Source organism: Aotus nancymaae, unplaced genomic scaffold (assembly GCF_030222135.1).
Source record: "Aotus nancymaae isolate 86718 unplaced genomic scaffold, 86718_ANA_hifiasm-v0.15.2.pri h1tg000036l, whole genome shotgun sequence".
NCBI lineage: Eukaryota > Metazoa > Chordata > Mammalia > Primates > Aotidae > Aotus > Aotus nancymaae.
This window is the reverse complement of record NW_026988450.1, coordinates 86,923,229-86,940,994: the sequence shown is the minus strand read 5'-3', so window position 1 is coordinate 86,940,994 and position 17,766 is coordinate 86,923,229. Positions and strand designations below refer to the sequence as shown.

The 17,766-nt window shown below is 44.1% G+C and overlaps 1 pseudogene; it reads left to right on the top strand.

Moving 5' to 3' along the window:
* Positions 1-2,595: 2,595 nt before the first annotated feature.
* Positions 2,596-10,253, top strand: LOC105723265 (pre-B-cell leukemia transcription factor 1-like; annotated as a pseudogene).
* The last annotated feature ends 7,513 nt before the right edge of the window (positions 10,254-17,766 follow it).

The following is a 17,766-nucleotide window of genomic DNA, read 5'->3' as shown; positions in this document are numbered from 1 at the left end:
GTGATACTGGAGGTCCATTCATAGTCAGCCTGATCATCCCTGTCCTACATAGTGGAGAAAACGGTACCTCCAGAGAAGACAACTGGAGACTCCAATATCTTTTGGAGTCCTGAAGTCAGACCCTGCTTAATTCCCATCCTCCCTTTCCATCAATAATATAGCTAAGTAGATCCTAGATGACAATGTATTTCTTCAATAAAATGCAGTAAGATCAGGGCTCATACATTTCCAGTACAGCCTTTGAAAATAAAGTCAGGAAGGAACAAACTCACAGGCTTTAAACACCACAAGACAACAGAAACAACCCACAGGATAAGTCCAAGAAATCAAAAATCTATGAAGCTGGAAGGGGACAAAGCAGTTTAAGACATCATCCCTTGCAGCACCATGGATGCAGCTGAAGGCTGTCATCCTAAGTTATGTAGGAACAGGAAACCAAATACATGTTCACTTGTAAACAGGAGCTAACCCCTGGGTATACATGAACATAAAGATGGGAATGATAAACACTGGGGACTACTAGGAGGGGGCAAGGGCTGAAAAGCTACCTATTGGGTACTAGGCTAATTGAGCAATAGGACCATTTATACTCTAGACCCCTGCATTATGCAATATGCGTACGTAACAAACTGTACATGTACCCCTGAATCTAAAAAGTTGAAGTGATCTAGTTTTTACTATTTAAGTGTAGTAAAGACAGGTAGACATGTTTATGTGGAGATTAAGATGACTTGTATTTCTAACATTCTTTATAGCATATACCAACCCTTGATATCTGCAGAAATTAAGTTTCTACACAGGTTTGTCAGTAGCTTTGCTGAAGGAAATTACGAGAACATGAAATTCCTGAATCTGGACCCCACATTCACTAGTAAAGAACCAACCTAAGAACTGTGAATCTAGTAACAAAGTAGAGGGAAAGACCAGGACGGTAGACTACACCATTGCACTGAGCACAACCTCAAGTGCTCACACTGGGTGTTTTCATCAAACCATGTTTTGAACCACACTTGAGTCTTGTGTCCACTTCTCTCAGACACTGCCCCTCTTCAGTTTAAAGGCTTCTCCATCTCCTGTTTTCACTGCTTGTCAGGGTTATTACTTGCAGGGGTTTTGCAGACTTTGACTTAGCGATGGATGAATAAAGTACACTGACACACAGATATCATGCTTTGCTAGTTTGGCCGAGGCTTTGTGGCTGCTTACAGACACTTTGGAGGGTGCAGTAAACAGATAGCAGCCGCTGGCCCTTGATACCCATCTTAGTCTGTGCTAATGAACAAAGTCAGCCTCAAGGACAAGGATAATGGTGAGCTCAGTTTTTACTATTAAGAACTAAACCTGGAATTTGCTTCAGGAAGTGACACTACCTGGCCTTCAGGACCTCCCGAATTGGCAGCAATCTAGAATATGCTCCTGAAAGGCCCAGTGCAGGCTGAGCTCATTTGATAGGCAAGCCATCTCATAGGCTACAATATGTGCATGGCCCCAGATGTCCACTAGTCTTTTAGTATTAGGAAATTGCTTAGTGTTTCCAGGGAGAGGTACAAACCTAGCATCCCAAATCCTCTTTGAAGTGCAGAGTCCCATGACTAAACTACAATAAATCGTTGTTGTTAAGACTCATAGGCCTAATTCAGAGGTTCACAGTGGCAAGGTTTTTTTTTTTTTTTTTTTTTTCCCCCCCAAACTAGAAGACATTTTCCTTGTTTTACCTACATGGCAGGAACATAAGAGCTAGCCCTAAATATGAATAAGGTATGTGCAGTTCCAGACAGCTAGACTACTGTTATATTAAACAATTGATGAAAGCTGAATGTTCCCCCACCTATTCATGAGAAAATATAGTTACTTATACTATGAACCAAAATTCCATGCAAAAGAATGTGCTTGGTCTCCAAGAAAAACAACTCACTTGTAGCCACTCCCAGGCCGATTAGACACTGGCCTTTTTTTAAGCCCAGGTGTAGAGCTTCCCACTGGAGCATGACACCATGACTATCCTGTGTGAAGCTGCAGACATGCAACTGACTCTAAAACGCTGTCCGAGGCAATGAGGTGGTGCAGCACATCGACACTTCCTTTCCTCCCATTCTCAGTCTTCTACCAAGTTCTCCCATTGACTGGACCCAGAAGACAGCAAGTTGGTACTGTAAATGGGAAATATATCCTCAAAGGTAACATAAGGTGCCCCTTCCAAGGTAAGGTGCCCGTCATCTAAAATGACATGCAGATAATTGTAAATATACATGAACAGAACAGTAAATTGTAGGCAAAAGTGGCCTAATACATGTATAAGTGGATTACCTGAAGGGGAAAGAGACGTCTGAAAAAGACAATGGTTAAGATTTGATATTAGAAGACAACTTTAAGTCAATATATATTAAGCCAAACCCCCAAAGCACAAAACGTGTATCTTAAGCACCCATGGGACAAGTTAACCAAATTGGTGATGTGAATTGTGGCAGAAGAGACTCTTTAGAGTCCTTGATATCTGCTAGTCAGAAAGTGCCAACTGAGATTTTCAATGTGGTATCCCATGGGAGGTGATGATTTTGACTGATGGAAAGACCAGACAATCCTGCTAGAGCCTAGATGAGGGGGGATAGGCACCAGCCAGGACCATCCACACTCCTGGTTTATAAGCTTCCCACAGAAGGTAAGTTGTCCTTCCAGGGATCAACAGTTTCTATCTCTTTCCAAGCCTCACATCACTTCATAGCCTTCAGCTTCATAATCACCAGCTTTGATGATGGAATATGTGGGCTGGAAACTATCTTATTAGCCCCTTTTGTTAAGAAGGGTCACAATATAAGGCTACTTTGTATTGTCATTTGCCTGGCCAGTAAACTGCAGCCCCCATCCACACAGAGCCCTCATGGAAACAAGTCTTTCCTCTGCTACAAGGAAAGAACACAGCTTAGGGTAGACAGGAAGCCTTCACACTTCCCAGGCTCCTGATCCAAGGACTTACTACCTAGACCACCATTAAACTAAAAACACAATGTTACAGGAGACATACGATCTCTGGATCCCTCCATTCCTCTATAGTCAGGCCTTGTCTTGAAATTGCCAAGTGTCATCTGGACAGATATTCTTTGCACCATGGCAAGAAATCTCTTCCCAAAAAGTCTCTAGAAACCTAGTTTTTCCCCATATGAATTCTAATCTTTTAGCCTTTACTGGTTCCCTAACTACTGAGTCTTGACATTGTCCCATCATCTAGGTACTGAAGAGTCGACTCAGCTTCACGTGAGCCAACTTCAGAACTGGCAAGAAGGTACCAACCAAGATGTGTTTTGTATTCATAATGATTCAAAGAGTTTTTCACCTATGCTGCCACTGAGGCACATTTGAGGACAGTTTTGAAAAGGATAAGATAAGCTCAACAATGCTTGACCAGGACATAGAGGATTTCCACGAGTTTCTGACCATATCCTGCAGCAGTAGGGTCATGAGACAGTATAAAGAGAGACTGTACAATAAAGAAAGGGGCCCCATCGGATTCCAGATGGAAAAGAGGCAAACAAAATAATTGATGTATCTGAAGGAAGAGAAAGCTGACCCAGTCCCAGCCTCTGCATGTAGCTAGGGGAAAGAATCACTTTGAGGTGCCAGCATCTCAGACACAGGCACTGGGGATAACTCCCACCACCACCCCCATCTTGGGGTGAGCATTGTACACACATGCAGCTGTAGCAACAAGTCAGGTGCTAAAACAGGTGACACTCAGCTTTAATTGAATATATGTAGGTTTTATAAATGGATTTAGGACAGAAGATCTCTCATGTCTTCATCTCACAGGGAAAGCCAGGAAATAAACACACCTTTGAGTAGTTACCTACATGAGGCACACACAGTGGCCCCAGACAAGAGCTAAGTGCACACAGGTTGTCCTAAAGTGAGTTCTGGGCTACATGTCTCATTGATGTCTTATTACTTTCTGGCCACATCACCATTTAAACTGCCAGCAACTGTCACTGACCCAGTCAAGAATCCCACACATCCGGGGCTTTTTTTCTAAGAGTTGGACACTATAATCCACATCTATCTTAACTCTGTAGCCTGGTAAACAGCCACAAAAGATGTGAGAAGGTAGATTCCAAGTTATTTTCCCAGGCAGACCCAGATCAGCCCAGACCTGACAAAGAATGTCTTATCAACAGGTCATGTAGAGGGAACAGTGTTAGAGGCTCAAATCTGTAGTCTGTCCTGGACAATGGGATGTCACACTTTCCTTGTGTCCTGTGACATCAAGGCTTATAGACCTGATGTAGTTCACTTTAGCAGAAACTGCTAAGTGCTGCCTCTTCTGGCCAGTTCCCAGTCATAGAGCACTTGGTGCACATGTGGACTTACGATTATATAATCCTTTCATTCTATCTCTTCTGAATTGGCTTCTCCAAGTCATCTATAGTTTCCTCATAATGGCTCCTATGTAATCATGAAGGAACCTCTTCAGTCTGACTTCATTCTTCCTACTACGTAAAGCACATCTGAGCAGAAGAAGCTGACCCTCAAGTCCCCCCCCGAAGCTGCACACCTACCCAAGTAAACCTAGATGAGTTTGGGAAGGAAAGTTCAAGATCAACCCTCTACTGTTGGTTTTGCCACAAAAGACAAACATCTCATGTGATAATGGACTTAAAGTTTTTTTTTTTTTTTTCCTTTTTCAAAGCACCAGAGTATTCCACAATTGCCTTCTCTGAAGGCACTTTCCTAATCTTTATCGTGTAAAGAACAGGGTGAAGACACTTCTATTAAAGTAACTAGAGCTGTGTCAGAGTGCCTGATGCTCTAAGCACAGAAGCAGGAGCACACAGGAGTGAAAGCCTTCAGATTGCATGTGCCATGGCTCACATGCTACTTTGTGCCCATTGAACCTACAGACCAAGATATGTACCTGGTAGTTTGAGCAATTATTGACTACACCTCACTGGAAAGATTCCATAAATTCCCATGAAAGTCCAGTGTAAGAAAACCTCCATCACACTTCAGCTGACTTAGGTGGTTTCACGGGATTTGGAAGCCCCTTCTCCAACATCCTCCTTTCCCTACACATTTCTGTCTTCAGAAAATAAACCAAGATGAGACAGTTCTCTTGCTTCTTTCTAGGGTAGCCTTCTCCACACTAACATGGGTGACCTTCACCTGGATGTCAAAGTTTGATTTCTGAATATGAAACAGAAGAGTTACAGGGAGGCCTCATGAATATACATACATGCTGGTACCCTGGGACACAGACCCTCAAAATACTTTTCTCGAAATCATTCCTGCTGACCCAAGTCAATTACTTTCAGGAAAGCCTGTTTTTTATGACCCAATGAGAGATATGAAACAAGGTATTCTGGATCACAAGTTTACACATCTGCTTCCATATTTCTATTATTCAGCTTTTGAAGGTGGTTTGATTAAAGCATCCTGAGAAAATTAGTCAATACCAAGACCCTAAGCTTAAAAGTTCATTCTGGGCATGAGTTTTTCCTCCACAGCACTCAGGCTTCTGTGCCTTTTAACTCGATCACCAGAATGTATACATATATTCATGATGCCTTCCTGCAATCCTTCAGCCTTAGTGGTTTCATACTCAAATGCCAACATTTGGCATACAGGTGAAGGACATCCATGCCAGTGCCGAAGAGGCTATAGTAGAGGACGACATTTCCTGAAGCCCTTGAAGGCTCTAGAGTTCAATTCACACAGGAGACTCACATGAGAATGAACCAGGGGGAATGTGACCTCTACACAGCTTGACTAAAGCAAAATCACCTGCTATTTCTAGAACTACAAGGGATTTTATAGAAATGTGCCTTTGTTATGCAAAGAGCTAAACCTTTTTTTCTAGGATCAGAGACTATTCCTGTGGTTTGTATTTTCTGCCTTCGGGTCATTAACTGCATGTGTGTGCATGAAATCCGAGTTAATGCCCTGTCCACGCAGTCAATAGAACGCTCCTTGTCCTTCCAATTAACACAGTTTACAACAGGTCACCCCATATCCAACTCCCAGGCTGAATCAGGATTTGCTACCCCTGTATCAGTCTGGCTTCAGCTTTAACAGTTCATTTTATCTGAGAAAGTGCCATCAGACCTCTCCCATATGTTAAAGTTATAGGTTAAAATGTCAAATAATCATGTTTTAATCTTCCCCACAGAGGACTTTCAGAGCATTCAAAGGAAAAAAGTCCTAGGTCATGAAGCATCTCCATAGACAGCTCATCCAGTATAGATGTCTGCATCTCACATGGTGGCCTTTCCATTTGTAGACATCAGTAGGCATTGTCCTAAGAGCCACTCGGTCCCAGGCAGTGGCATTTTATAAGCATCCTTATTCTCTGGAGAACACAACTCCAAACAGCTGTTGAACGTGAGGCCATATGTGGGCATCAGCTTCAGGTTGCAGCCTGCTCTGAATAGCTTCACATCTGGGCAACTGGGGATAGTCCACAGGGCCAGCAGTCCCCCAAACTGAAGAAATAAGAGATTGATATTCAGGCACAGAGGAAACACTGAGTAGATGCAATAACACCAAGCCATGGGCACAGAGGGGTTCCAAGTCACATCCAGGCTCTTCACCAAGACCTCAGTTCCATGCTTCAGTTAAGGCCGGCCCTAAACACGAGACATCTCCATGTGAATTATGTGTTCCTCACTGAAGTATGAGCTCAGATTGGCCAACTTCGGCTATGTCACTGGTTGATGGCATGGCAGATCTAGTGCTGGCCGAGATAAGTATGTTGGCTTCATCTTGGGGGCAGTCATCTTTGACTAGAGTCCCTAAAACCCCAGTAGCAAACAGGTCCTTCATTTTCAGGCAGTACAGTCTTCTGCTTTGACAGGTCACCATGAATCCAACCCAACTTTTTTGTTGAAAAGTCACACTACATGTTTTTGTTCCATATCCTCATTAAGGACTATCAGCTCCAGTCATGAAAAGCCACACTGCTCTGGGCTTGTCACACCAGGCTTTCCTTACACTGACAGTGTCCTAGCAGCCCACCTTTTAGCCACCTTGTGTCTGAACTCCATCTCTTCCTGAAGGAAGAAAGGTAAAGGAGGTAGTTGAGGAAAGCAGCACTTCCTTGACATTCCCTGGCACCCCTCAGCCTGGAGTCCCACAGAGCCTTGTACCCTTTTCCCTGTGGAACAAGCCCCTTCAGAGGGGCTCACTCCAGAAAACCCATGTCCTGCCAAACTCAGGTGATGGAAATGCCAAAGGCTCATTCTAAGGGAAAAACAAGGAAACTGGGATCTGGCCTTTCAGAATCAAGCATCAGAGACTGTTCCAGGGAGCCTTGTCACCCACACTGCCACGAGGCATTAGAAGGGTTTTGATATTTATAAAAAGTTTACATTAATATGGAAAAAGTTGACTGAGTTTATATGTCTTTGTAACTCTTCAGAATTTATCAGTACTGTTCTTGCAGAAACCGGAAATACTTCCTACACTGGAGTTAGCCAGCAGCCTTGCTAGTGGGGAAGTCGTTACGAAAGACTGGATTCCTGAATTTAGACCCACATTGATTCAACCGTTCTCTGGTTGGTCATTTACTACTAGTCCAGGTAACAAAGCTGAGACACTCCAGAATAATGGACTATATGTCATAGAACATACTAAGTTGGACAGTGTGCTATGATTTGAATAGTCCAAGTCAGGCTCATGTAGTCAGAATGACGAAACGAAGCACTGATTGCCCCATTCAGTTTAAAGCCTTCCCATCCCCTGTTCATTGCTATCCATCTCGGACCATCCTAATAGGCAAAGTCAGGTTCAAGGATAAGTAGAGAACTCGGCCTAGCTCCTATTAATGATGAAAACTAGACCTGGAATCTACTTTGCAAAGTGACACTACATGGTATTCAGAACTTCCTGTCTCAAATTTAGCATATGCAGCTGGACAGCCCAGTGTAGTCAGAATACATTTTATAGAAAATCCGTTTCACAGAGAACAAGATATATGGCTCCAAATGTAACCCAGAATATCCCACTTGTGAATAATCGGCTGGTGTTCTGGAGGGAAGTTGGTGATGATTGATACTGAGTGTCAACTCAACTGAAGGATACAAAGTATTGATCCTGGGTATGTCTGCGAGGGTGTTGCCAAAGGAGATTAACATTCCAGTCACTGGGCTGGGGAAGGCAGACCCACCCTTAATCTGGTGGGCACCATCTAATCAGCTGCCAACAAATATAAAGCAGGCAAAAAAACGTGAAGAGGTAACAATGGCCTTAACTCCCAGCCTACATCCTTCTCCCATGCTGGACACTTTCTGCCCTTCAACACTGGACTCCCAAGTTCTTCAGTTTTAGGATTTGGACTGGCTCTCCTTGCTCTTCAACCTTGTAGACAGCCTGGTGGGACCTTGTGATCATATAATACTCAAACTCTGGAAACAAAAGCAGGCGGGCTGACAGGGCTGCTGGAGTTTGCAGAGACAGGAGAGAGTCTGCTTTGCCTGCCGCAGTGGCTGGGGGAAATCTGCCTTTTCCAACAGCCCACCCCCTTTGAGATACACTCTGGCTGGGAGGTGGGTGGGGGAAAAGTTTGCTTTGCAATCCCCTGCCTTCCTCTTTCTCCCCATCAATGCATATTTGCAAAAGGATTAAAGCCACAGATCACCGGAAGCCTATTTCTGCCTTGCAAAGGAGACAGGACTGAAAAACCAAAAGCCAGTTCCCGTTTCTTTTCACCAAGTGGGAAGGTGGTTTATTTTTCTTGCTTTTTGGAGTCAACACACCCTTCACCCCGCAACAACCCCTTCCATCCTCCAAAGAGGCAAAGAGTTTTCTATTGGTCTTTTTCCCCCCTTCCCTATTTATCCTGAAAAGGATTTGACGACAAGCTTGAAGTATAAAAAGCCTTGGTGCTTCCCAGCAGCTAAGTCGAGGAGCAGAAGAGGAAGAGCTGGGGGCCGACATAGCCTTTGGAGATGGACCAGCAGCCCAGGCTGATGCATTGCCATGCTGGGGTCTGAATGGCCTGATACCCTGGCCTGTCCCAGCACTTGCAGGATGGGGCTGGAGGGATTGAGGGGGGAGGCTGGGAGGAGGCAGGACATTGAAGACATTTTACAGAAAATCATGACCATCACAGACCAGAGTTTGGATGAGGCACAGGCCAGAAAACATGCTTTGAAATGCCACAGAATGAAGCCTGACTTAGTCTAACGTGTTGTGTGAAATCAAAGACTAAACACTTTAGTATCTGAAGAGCCCAGGAGGAGGAGCCATAGGCCCCTAGCTGGTGCGGATATACCACATGCTGTTAGCAGAAGCCATGGCTGGCTGTGGCTTCTGGAGAGGCAGGTTCAGACAACTCAGTAGAGCATTCAGATTACAGAGCCAAACTCCCACAGATCAGACAAATCTACTATACAGAGCTAGAGAAATATGAGCAGGCCCGCAATGAGTTCACCACCCACGTGATGAGTCTCATGTGAGAGACAAGCAGACCAAGCCCATTTCCCCAAAGGAAACTGAGCGGATGGTCAGCATCATCCACCCCAAGTTCAGCTCCATCCAGACGCAGCTCAAGCAGAGCACATGCGAGGCTGTGATGGTTTTTCAGTCCGGTCTCCTCTGCAAGGCAGAAATGGGCTCCTGGTAATCTGTGGCTGGGATTTCTGGATACATGGTGGAATTGACAGAATTTCAACAAGCCACAGAAATCCTGAATGAGTGTTTCTATTTCCATCTCAGCAATCCTTACCCCAGTGAGGAAGTCAAAGAGGAGTTAGCCAAGAAGTGTGGCATCAGTCTCCCAGGTATCAGACTGGTTTGGAACTGAATCCGGTACGAGAACACGTAGGTAAACTAAGAGGAAGCCAGTGTTTATGCTGCCAAAACAGCTGTCACTGCTACCAACGTGTCAGCACTCAGCTGGGCTTCCACGGACTGACACGTTGGTAGCAGTGACCAACTCACCCTCAACTCCCAGCTCAGCTGCTTCTTTCAACATGTCAAACTCCGGAGATTTGTTCACGAGCATGCAGTCACTCAATGGGGATTCTTACCAAGGGGCCCAGGTTGGAGCCAATGTGCAATCACAGGTAGATACCCTATGCCATGTTAGCAGCCAGACAGGAGGATACGGTGGACTCGCAGCTGGTCAGTTATACAGTCCACAGGGTATCGGTGCTGATGAAAGTTGGCAAGATGCTACTACCCCTTTATCAGTGACCTCCCCTGAAGAAGGCCCTGGTAGCGTTCACCAATACCTCCAACTGATCTCCCAGCAGTTGCATCCCGGCTGACCCTGTGCCCCAGTTGGGTAAGGGGCAGGGGGGTGGGTTTCTTTCCCAACGCTGAAGCTGAGAGACTGGAGGTCGAAGCAGTCAGCAGACAATGAGCATCTCCTCTTCTCTGGGATGCTATTTCAGCCAATCTGGACACTTTTATACTCTTCCCTTCTTCCTGGGTAGAAGCCACTCTTCCCTGCCTCCAGCCGTCAAACCTGATTTTTATCCTCTTCCCTGCCCCTGTGCCTCTGTCTTAGACTCCCGGGGTCCCTGCCTACTATCACTGAAAGGTATTTTCAACAATTAGAGGAATTTAAAGAGGAAAAAAGTTAAAGAAAATTGTTGGGAGGAGGTCTTGACATGTGTGTGATGGAGTATATGTTGTCTGCTGAGAGGCAATGGTAAGGAACACAGCCATCCCCACGCAGAAAACTCCTAGAATAGTAGGCAGTATTACCAGCCACGCACTACTTAAACCAGCTCCCAAAACACAGGATATCTGACCTTGTCCCCATTGCTGAGTCAGTGCTTTCTAGCTTAATTCTATCTTAGCAGTGAACAGGCACGATCTGCCCGTTTAGTCTATCTTTATTCTATGAAGAAACACTGAGCGTCTGCTTAATAGTAATCACTTGTTCACAAAGAAATATGTGCATCAGAGTCTGCTTTGGGCTTTTCGCAGAGAGATGCTGTCAGTCCCCCGACGGTCCCACTCTGATCCCACTTTTGCACTCTTTGTATCTGTTTAATTCCTTCAGCACCACCTGGGTTGGGGTCTCTACAACTGAGCTGGTCTTGGGAGAAAAAAGTATTTGTACATTTTCATGCAAGCCCACTATCACTTCTGACTTCCAACGTGGCAGTTGTAAGATCTGTCCACATTAAGCGTAGTAGGATGGGTTTGGATAGAGTACCTCTGGAAACAGCTTCCTGGAATTCACATTAACCCAGTCCTACAGATACCAAGATGCACCCCAGGATTCCTTCACTTTCTAATGGAAGTGGGATGCTCCATCCTCCCAGTGAATTTCCCCAAGAAAATGATACTAGACCCTGGGGGTTGGCCCACCTTGTAACTCATCTTTTCATCCCTAACTCTTCCTCCCCGCTGGCGAGGAATTCGTGTCTGTGCAGTACATTTCTTTCGATTTGTTTTATTTTGCCGTGATGGAGCTTATTTGCTGGTTGCCTCTCCTCACATACTTTTCTTTCCTTCTGCTTTTTCTGCCCAGAAAAATCCGACTTCAATACCAAAAAAGATGAAACCACAGAAACTCTAAGAAACTTTAAACAAAAAAATACTCAACGATTCTTTCAGCTTTACTAACATTTTCCATTGTTTCTTGCAACTTGTCTCGTTCTTTGTAGTATTGAACATTTGATGGTGAATGTTCTTGTAAATTCAGATGAAGAAAAAAGTGGTCTAAATAGTGTTTATAAAAATTTAACAATGACCCTCATAGCACGTGAGACAGGATGGGGAATTTCCCCTCCTCTGGGACAACGTGCATCATTCCTGCATTAGTTTGTAAACTCCAAATTGCCTACATTCTTTATTTCCCTAATTTTTATTTTCTTGCATTTGTGAATTAGTTCAGGAATGCTAGAAAAGTGTTGAGTTGTACACATCCATTTGTTTCACAATGTTTAGAAGTGACAATAATTCATTTTTGTAAACTAAAAAAGGCTGGAATAGTGAGAACATGTACAACACATTATGTTTATTAACTTTGAGACCCAGAAATAAGTGTTTTATTCTTGCTCTTAAAAATATAAAAGTAGTTTTGTTATTTTTGATTTGGAGGAGGGCTTTTAACTGTCAGAATTACGATCTTGATGTTTTTCTTCAATGTCTACAAGGTGATGTGAAAAGATGATGTTAGCAGAGTAGTAACAAGTAGGCTTGTTCTCCTACTTTTGCTTCAGAACTCAGTTAATGCCAGAAGCAAAGATCAAGCCCATGTTGACGTCTCATTGCTCACCTGCATTTCTAGAGTGTGGGGTACTCACGCAGTCCCTGAGAAAGATAAGGTCAAGGACACGCTTCTCCTTTCAGCCCTTTAAAAATTCAAGAAATTAGTCCAAGGGAACTTTTCATGTTATCAGGAAAGGTTTTTACTATTTTTTTTATTCCAATTGTCACAGCCAAGTACTTTTTTTTTTCTTTCTTCCTATTTAATAACTACATTCCATGAGGCCTCTCCCAACTAGAGGTTTTTTCTTTCAGTAGAGTCCTGAAGGAGATGCTGGTATGATGGGCACCATTGGCTAAGTAAACTAGATGCAGGAAGCGGTCCTTGGGGCCAGTCTGCTGAACCCTGGTTTTGGATGAAGAGTTGGTGAGATACTGGGCCAGGCTCAATGCTGTAGTTTTAATGCTAAGAGGTTAAGTTTACTTCACAGACAGCATACCTCTCAGTAACCTCTGACTTAGGCAGCTGCTTAAAGCAAGTTGCAAAACTGGCTTGATTTGGAATTTTTTTTAAGAGGAAAAAAGCCCTAGTGTCTGGTAAAAATTTTAAATATCTTATTCAACAAACTGTGTTTAGAAAGTGGTCAGAACTTAAAGGTGAAGAATGCAGAATTGTGGAGAAACGCTTTGGGAAATATTTCTACCCAAACGCTTGTGCTCTTGAAGTCGTAACAAAATGAGCTTTTCCATCACCTTTTTGGTTTCAATCCCTAGCTCAAAGCTTTCTGGAATTTTTGTAAACTTTCTTTTGTTAAATAAAACATTAAATGAAGACTTAAATCTAAGACCTGAGACTACAAAATATCGGGAAATGCTTCTGAACATTTGTTTGAGCCGACTTTGGGCAAGAACTCAGAAGCACAGGAAACAAAAGCAAATATCAATAGGATTAGAGCATGTTAAAGCTTCTGCACCGAAATCAGTGAAAAGGCACCTCCAGAAGGCTCCACCCTGCACTCAGAGTTCCTATTGAAGACAAAGTTATGTGGATAATTTTAAAATAGTGTAAGTATCAGATTCTCCCCACAGTTCAGCATTTTTTGTCATCAATTTGTCATGTAAGGATTGAGGGTTCTGAAACCATGACTCAGTCTATGACAGTCCTCTTCAGGGTCTCAGGTCCTCTCCCAAGTCATAGTTCCAATACCAGTTTATAGAAACTGTTTCCTCTGGTAGTCTGACTTTATATGAACATCAACATATAAGAAGCTAGTTGAAGCCCTTTCTGTATCTGAAGCTTTCTCCAGAATTTCAACGCTTCTCCTTCTGTACCACAGATCTTGTCCTGCGAGTTCAGTGTTGAAAAATCCAAGTAACAAACATGGGGCAGCTTCAAAGTCAGACCTGGTAGCCCTTTCCGAACCACATGGGGACCTACAACTGGCTGTGGTAACTCCAAGATGGGAGACCACGACTGGCAAAGACTTTCATATGTGATGTATACTGATGTGCATCTATATCCATCTTGCATGTTCCTGCTTCAGTATTCTCCAGAGCAGATAGTACACAGGTAACACCTAAAGCCTTCCACTTGTTTAAAATCAGATCCTGAATTTCCATCCTCCCATCCTAGCACTCCTTTGTCATTAAGACCTAGGTGACCTCAAATCATTTTTTTCAATTCACAATGACAGGAGAACTCACATAAATAGGACATTCTTACATATGCAATAGCTTTTAAAAACAAATATGGAGTGAAACCTCACAGGCTTCTCCACAGAAGTTCTAGCTCTGAGTAGTTTAGAGCTCACCATTAACGCTGGTCACCTGTGCTTAGCTATCGAGTATCCATTGATCAGACACGTAGTAGGGAACAAGTCGATGCACACAAATGGACAAACGGAAGCCTTTAGGTAAAGCCTGACGTTGCTCACGCACCCTACCTGCTGCACTGAGCCCATAGAACAAACTTAGCACCCAAGAGTAAAACTCTTTGTAGTTTCAATCACTGGAATGATTTTGTAGATTTGCAAGTGTTTGACATCCAGGAAAACCTCAGTGGTGTCTCATCCGACTCGTCTTCCAATTTGTCTCATAGGGCCTGGCACGGTGGCTCATGCCTGTAATCCCAGTACTGTGGGAGGCTGACATGGGTAGATCACCTGAGGTCAGTAGTTTGAGACCAGCCTGGCCAACATGGCAAAACCCTGTCTTTACTCAAAATCAAAAAGTTAGCCAGGTGTGTTGGTGCATGCCTGTAATCCCAGCTACTTGAGAGGCTGAGATAGGAGAATCGCTTGAACTTAGGAGGTGGTTACAATGAGCTGAGATTGCATCACTGCACTCTAGTCTGAGCAACAGAGCAAGACTCCATCTTAACACACACACACGAATTTGTCTCATGGGCATCACAAGGCCTCTTCAACATGCCCATTTCCTAAAAACTCAAATCTCAGGAGATAAAGATTTAAGAAAGTTCTTTTGCCTTCCAGCCTCCAGCTCTTTGAATATTCCATCAGAGACTTAACATGGCGATACAACTCAGTGATACAAAGATACACAGAAAAATGTCCTAACAGAAGCTGGATGTTTACTGGGCAGGGGGATGTTCCAAACCCTAACTCCAGTTGTGAACTTTGAGAAAGTTATTTCTAATATCACCCCGAGAACAGAAGAGCCAGTAATCAGATTCTGAGCACAAGAATTCGTTGAGGGCACGAGTTTTACCTTTCATGGCACCCAGGCTCCTGTGACATTGAAGTCAGAAGGACGAGACAGTATATAAAGTGAGGCTTTAACCACTTCTGTGTCATCCAGTCTCATGCTCAGACATTCCCCCAGAAGTGGGAGCAAGTTCAAAGGAAATCAGTCATGCCAGTGCAGAAGACATCACGCTAGAGGATGAAGACAATTTTTGAAGTCTGAAGTTTACAGAGTTCAATTCACATGAGACTGAGAACCAGGAAATATAAACTGCACACAGCTTGATGAAACTAGTGCATCACCTGCTATTTCTAGACTGACCAAGAGGAATTTGATGGAGAAATGGTTTTCTTTCTAGGAAGGAATGAATCCTAGATCAGGGACCGATTCCTGGGTATGTTCATCCCAAGTTCTACTTGAATATTTGCGCGTGCATGCAATCATACTGTCCCCATAGAACCACTGGAAATCTCTTGGCCATGCAGTAATACAGGGCATCTACAAACAGATTATCCCATATTTGACACCAACTTGAACCAGAAGAGGTGTTATTAAGCCTGTCACAATCTGGTTTAAATAGTTCATTTTAACTAAGACATCATTAGGTCTTTTAGCTAGAGTCATCCCCTAATTATAAGGAATAGGTAAAATGCAAACCAGTGATATTTTAGCTTCACTGAGGATGTCCCTAAAGTTTAGGGGATCCAGAGTCAGTTTCAAGACATGAAGTATCCCACCGAAAGCCCATTCAGCACTAATATCTATAGACCTTTCCATTTATAGATGTCAGTGGACATCGAAATAGTGGCCATTTCATCCTAATGACACTTTACATCAATTCTTGCTCTCCATTGCGCAAAACAGCTCCAAAACAACAAAAAACAGAAAATTGAGGATGAGGCTTGGATTTCAGCCTCAGCCTGTTCATTTGAGCAGAACATCTTTATATCTAGGTGACTGGAGAAGGTCTATATGCCCAGCAACTCCCCCCATCAGTGAAAAGATTGACAATATTCAGGCACAGAGGGAAGCAATAGGTGCAGAGAACACAGCAAGCCATGGGTATGGACAAGAGTTCCCCAGTTTTCAAGTTGTGCAAAAGCCACATTCATGCTCTTTTACAAGTCCTCAGTTTCGCCCTGTAGTTAAGGCCAGCCTTAAGTTCCAGGGTCTTGTCTGTGTAATGATCCTTGTTCCTAGCTAGAATTCAATCACGCCAAGTTTTCATTCTGAATATGCACTTATTTGGCAGATCCTGGGCTTTCTGGGCCAAGTATGTCAATTTCATCTTGGGGGTGCCCATCAGTGGACAGAGTTATGAAGGGCTCAGTAGCTGACAGCTCCCCCTTTCTCAGGCAGTGCTACCGTCTTCCGATTTGACAGGCGACTACACGTTGTCCTTACCCTGATAATTTCTCTGGGTGTATCTGAGGATGTTGCCAGAGGTGGCTGTCATTCGAGTCAGTGGACTGGGAGAGAAAGACCCACCCTCTCAATGTGTATAGGGGAGATTCCTTAAGTGCTGAGGCAGGAGCCAGAAGCCTCAGCCTATTTCCATATAAATAATGAAGCAGATAACTAGTAATATAACCGTAGTAGTAGTTGTTCATAGGTGATCTTAATTCTTTTAGCAATACCTTTCAGGTCGGAAGTGTGAACCTGGGGCAACGTTGTGGAATGAACCTAAGGCAAGACACTAAGTCCTCTGTCGTGCCCCTGTAAGGGCTGCCGGAGGGCGCCTTGGCTGTGCATCAGCACCAGTGCTGGGAAAGCATCCACTGTTTAGCCAGCTAGGGAAGGAGGTGTCCAAGATGGTTGAGACATCTCCCTCGCCGGAGGAGTTAGGAAACTCTGCTCCTCCAAGCTCTTGTAGTAGGCCTGACACCGTCACGTAGGCCCGCAGACAGCTGGGGGCTTGTATGTGATGCTGTGCTTCAGTGGTCACGTTCTATGTCTGTCATGTTCCGCTTCTGTAGGTGGTTTTTTCTTAGAAGAGACAATCAGTAAAAGTAATAAATCTCAATGTCTTCGTTCTTCCTTAAGTATGGAAAGGTGCTGACGCATTATGCTCCTCATCTCAGCTACCAGAAATTCCTGAGTCCCTACCTGTATGACATGTGACTTACTTGATCTTATCACTGCCATACCCTATCTACCCTGCCCCCAGGTTTGCAACTCAAAGTCAGAGAATCTAAGCATTCCGGGCCCCTGCTGGACTCCACCCTTCAGTTGACAGCGGGCCCCCGGGCCCAAACTCTTTCCTTGGTCTGTCTCTTGTGTCATTTCTACAATTTCTTGTCTCCACACCAGCAGAGGGGCTCACAGAACCCTGTAGGGCTGGAACCTACAGGTGGGCACCATCCATCTAATCAGCTCCCAGCATGACTAAAAGCAGGTGGAAGAAGGTGGGATAAGCTGACTTGCTGAGTCTTCCAGCTTGTCTTCCTCCCGCACTGCATGTTTCCTGCCCTTGGACATCAGACTCCAGGTTCTTCAGCCTTTAGACTCTTAGATTTAACACCAGTGGTTTGCCGGGGGCTCTCAGGCCTTCGGCCACAGACTTACAGCTGCACTGTTGACTTCCCTACTTTTGAGGCTCTTTGGAGTTGAACTGAGCCACCGCTGGTTTCCTTCTTCCTCAGCTTACAGACAGCCTATCATGGGATTTCGCTTCATGATCATGGGAGTCAGTTCTCCTTAAACTTCATTATAGACATATCCTATTAGTTCCGTCCCTCTGGAGAACTCTAATATGGTATGCATTGAAATTTATCAGATAGGAAGTCAGTTTGAAATCTTTATACACATTTTTGCAGCTATTCCTACCATTTGCCAGCCCTGTATCTGTAAGAACAAGCAGCACCACTTTCTACACCGAAGTTTTCCCATAGCCTTGCTGAAGGTAAAGTTATT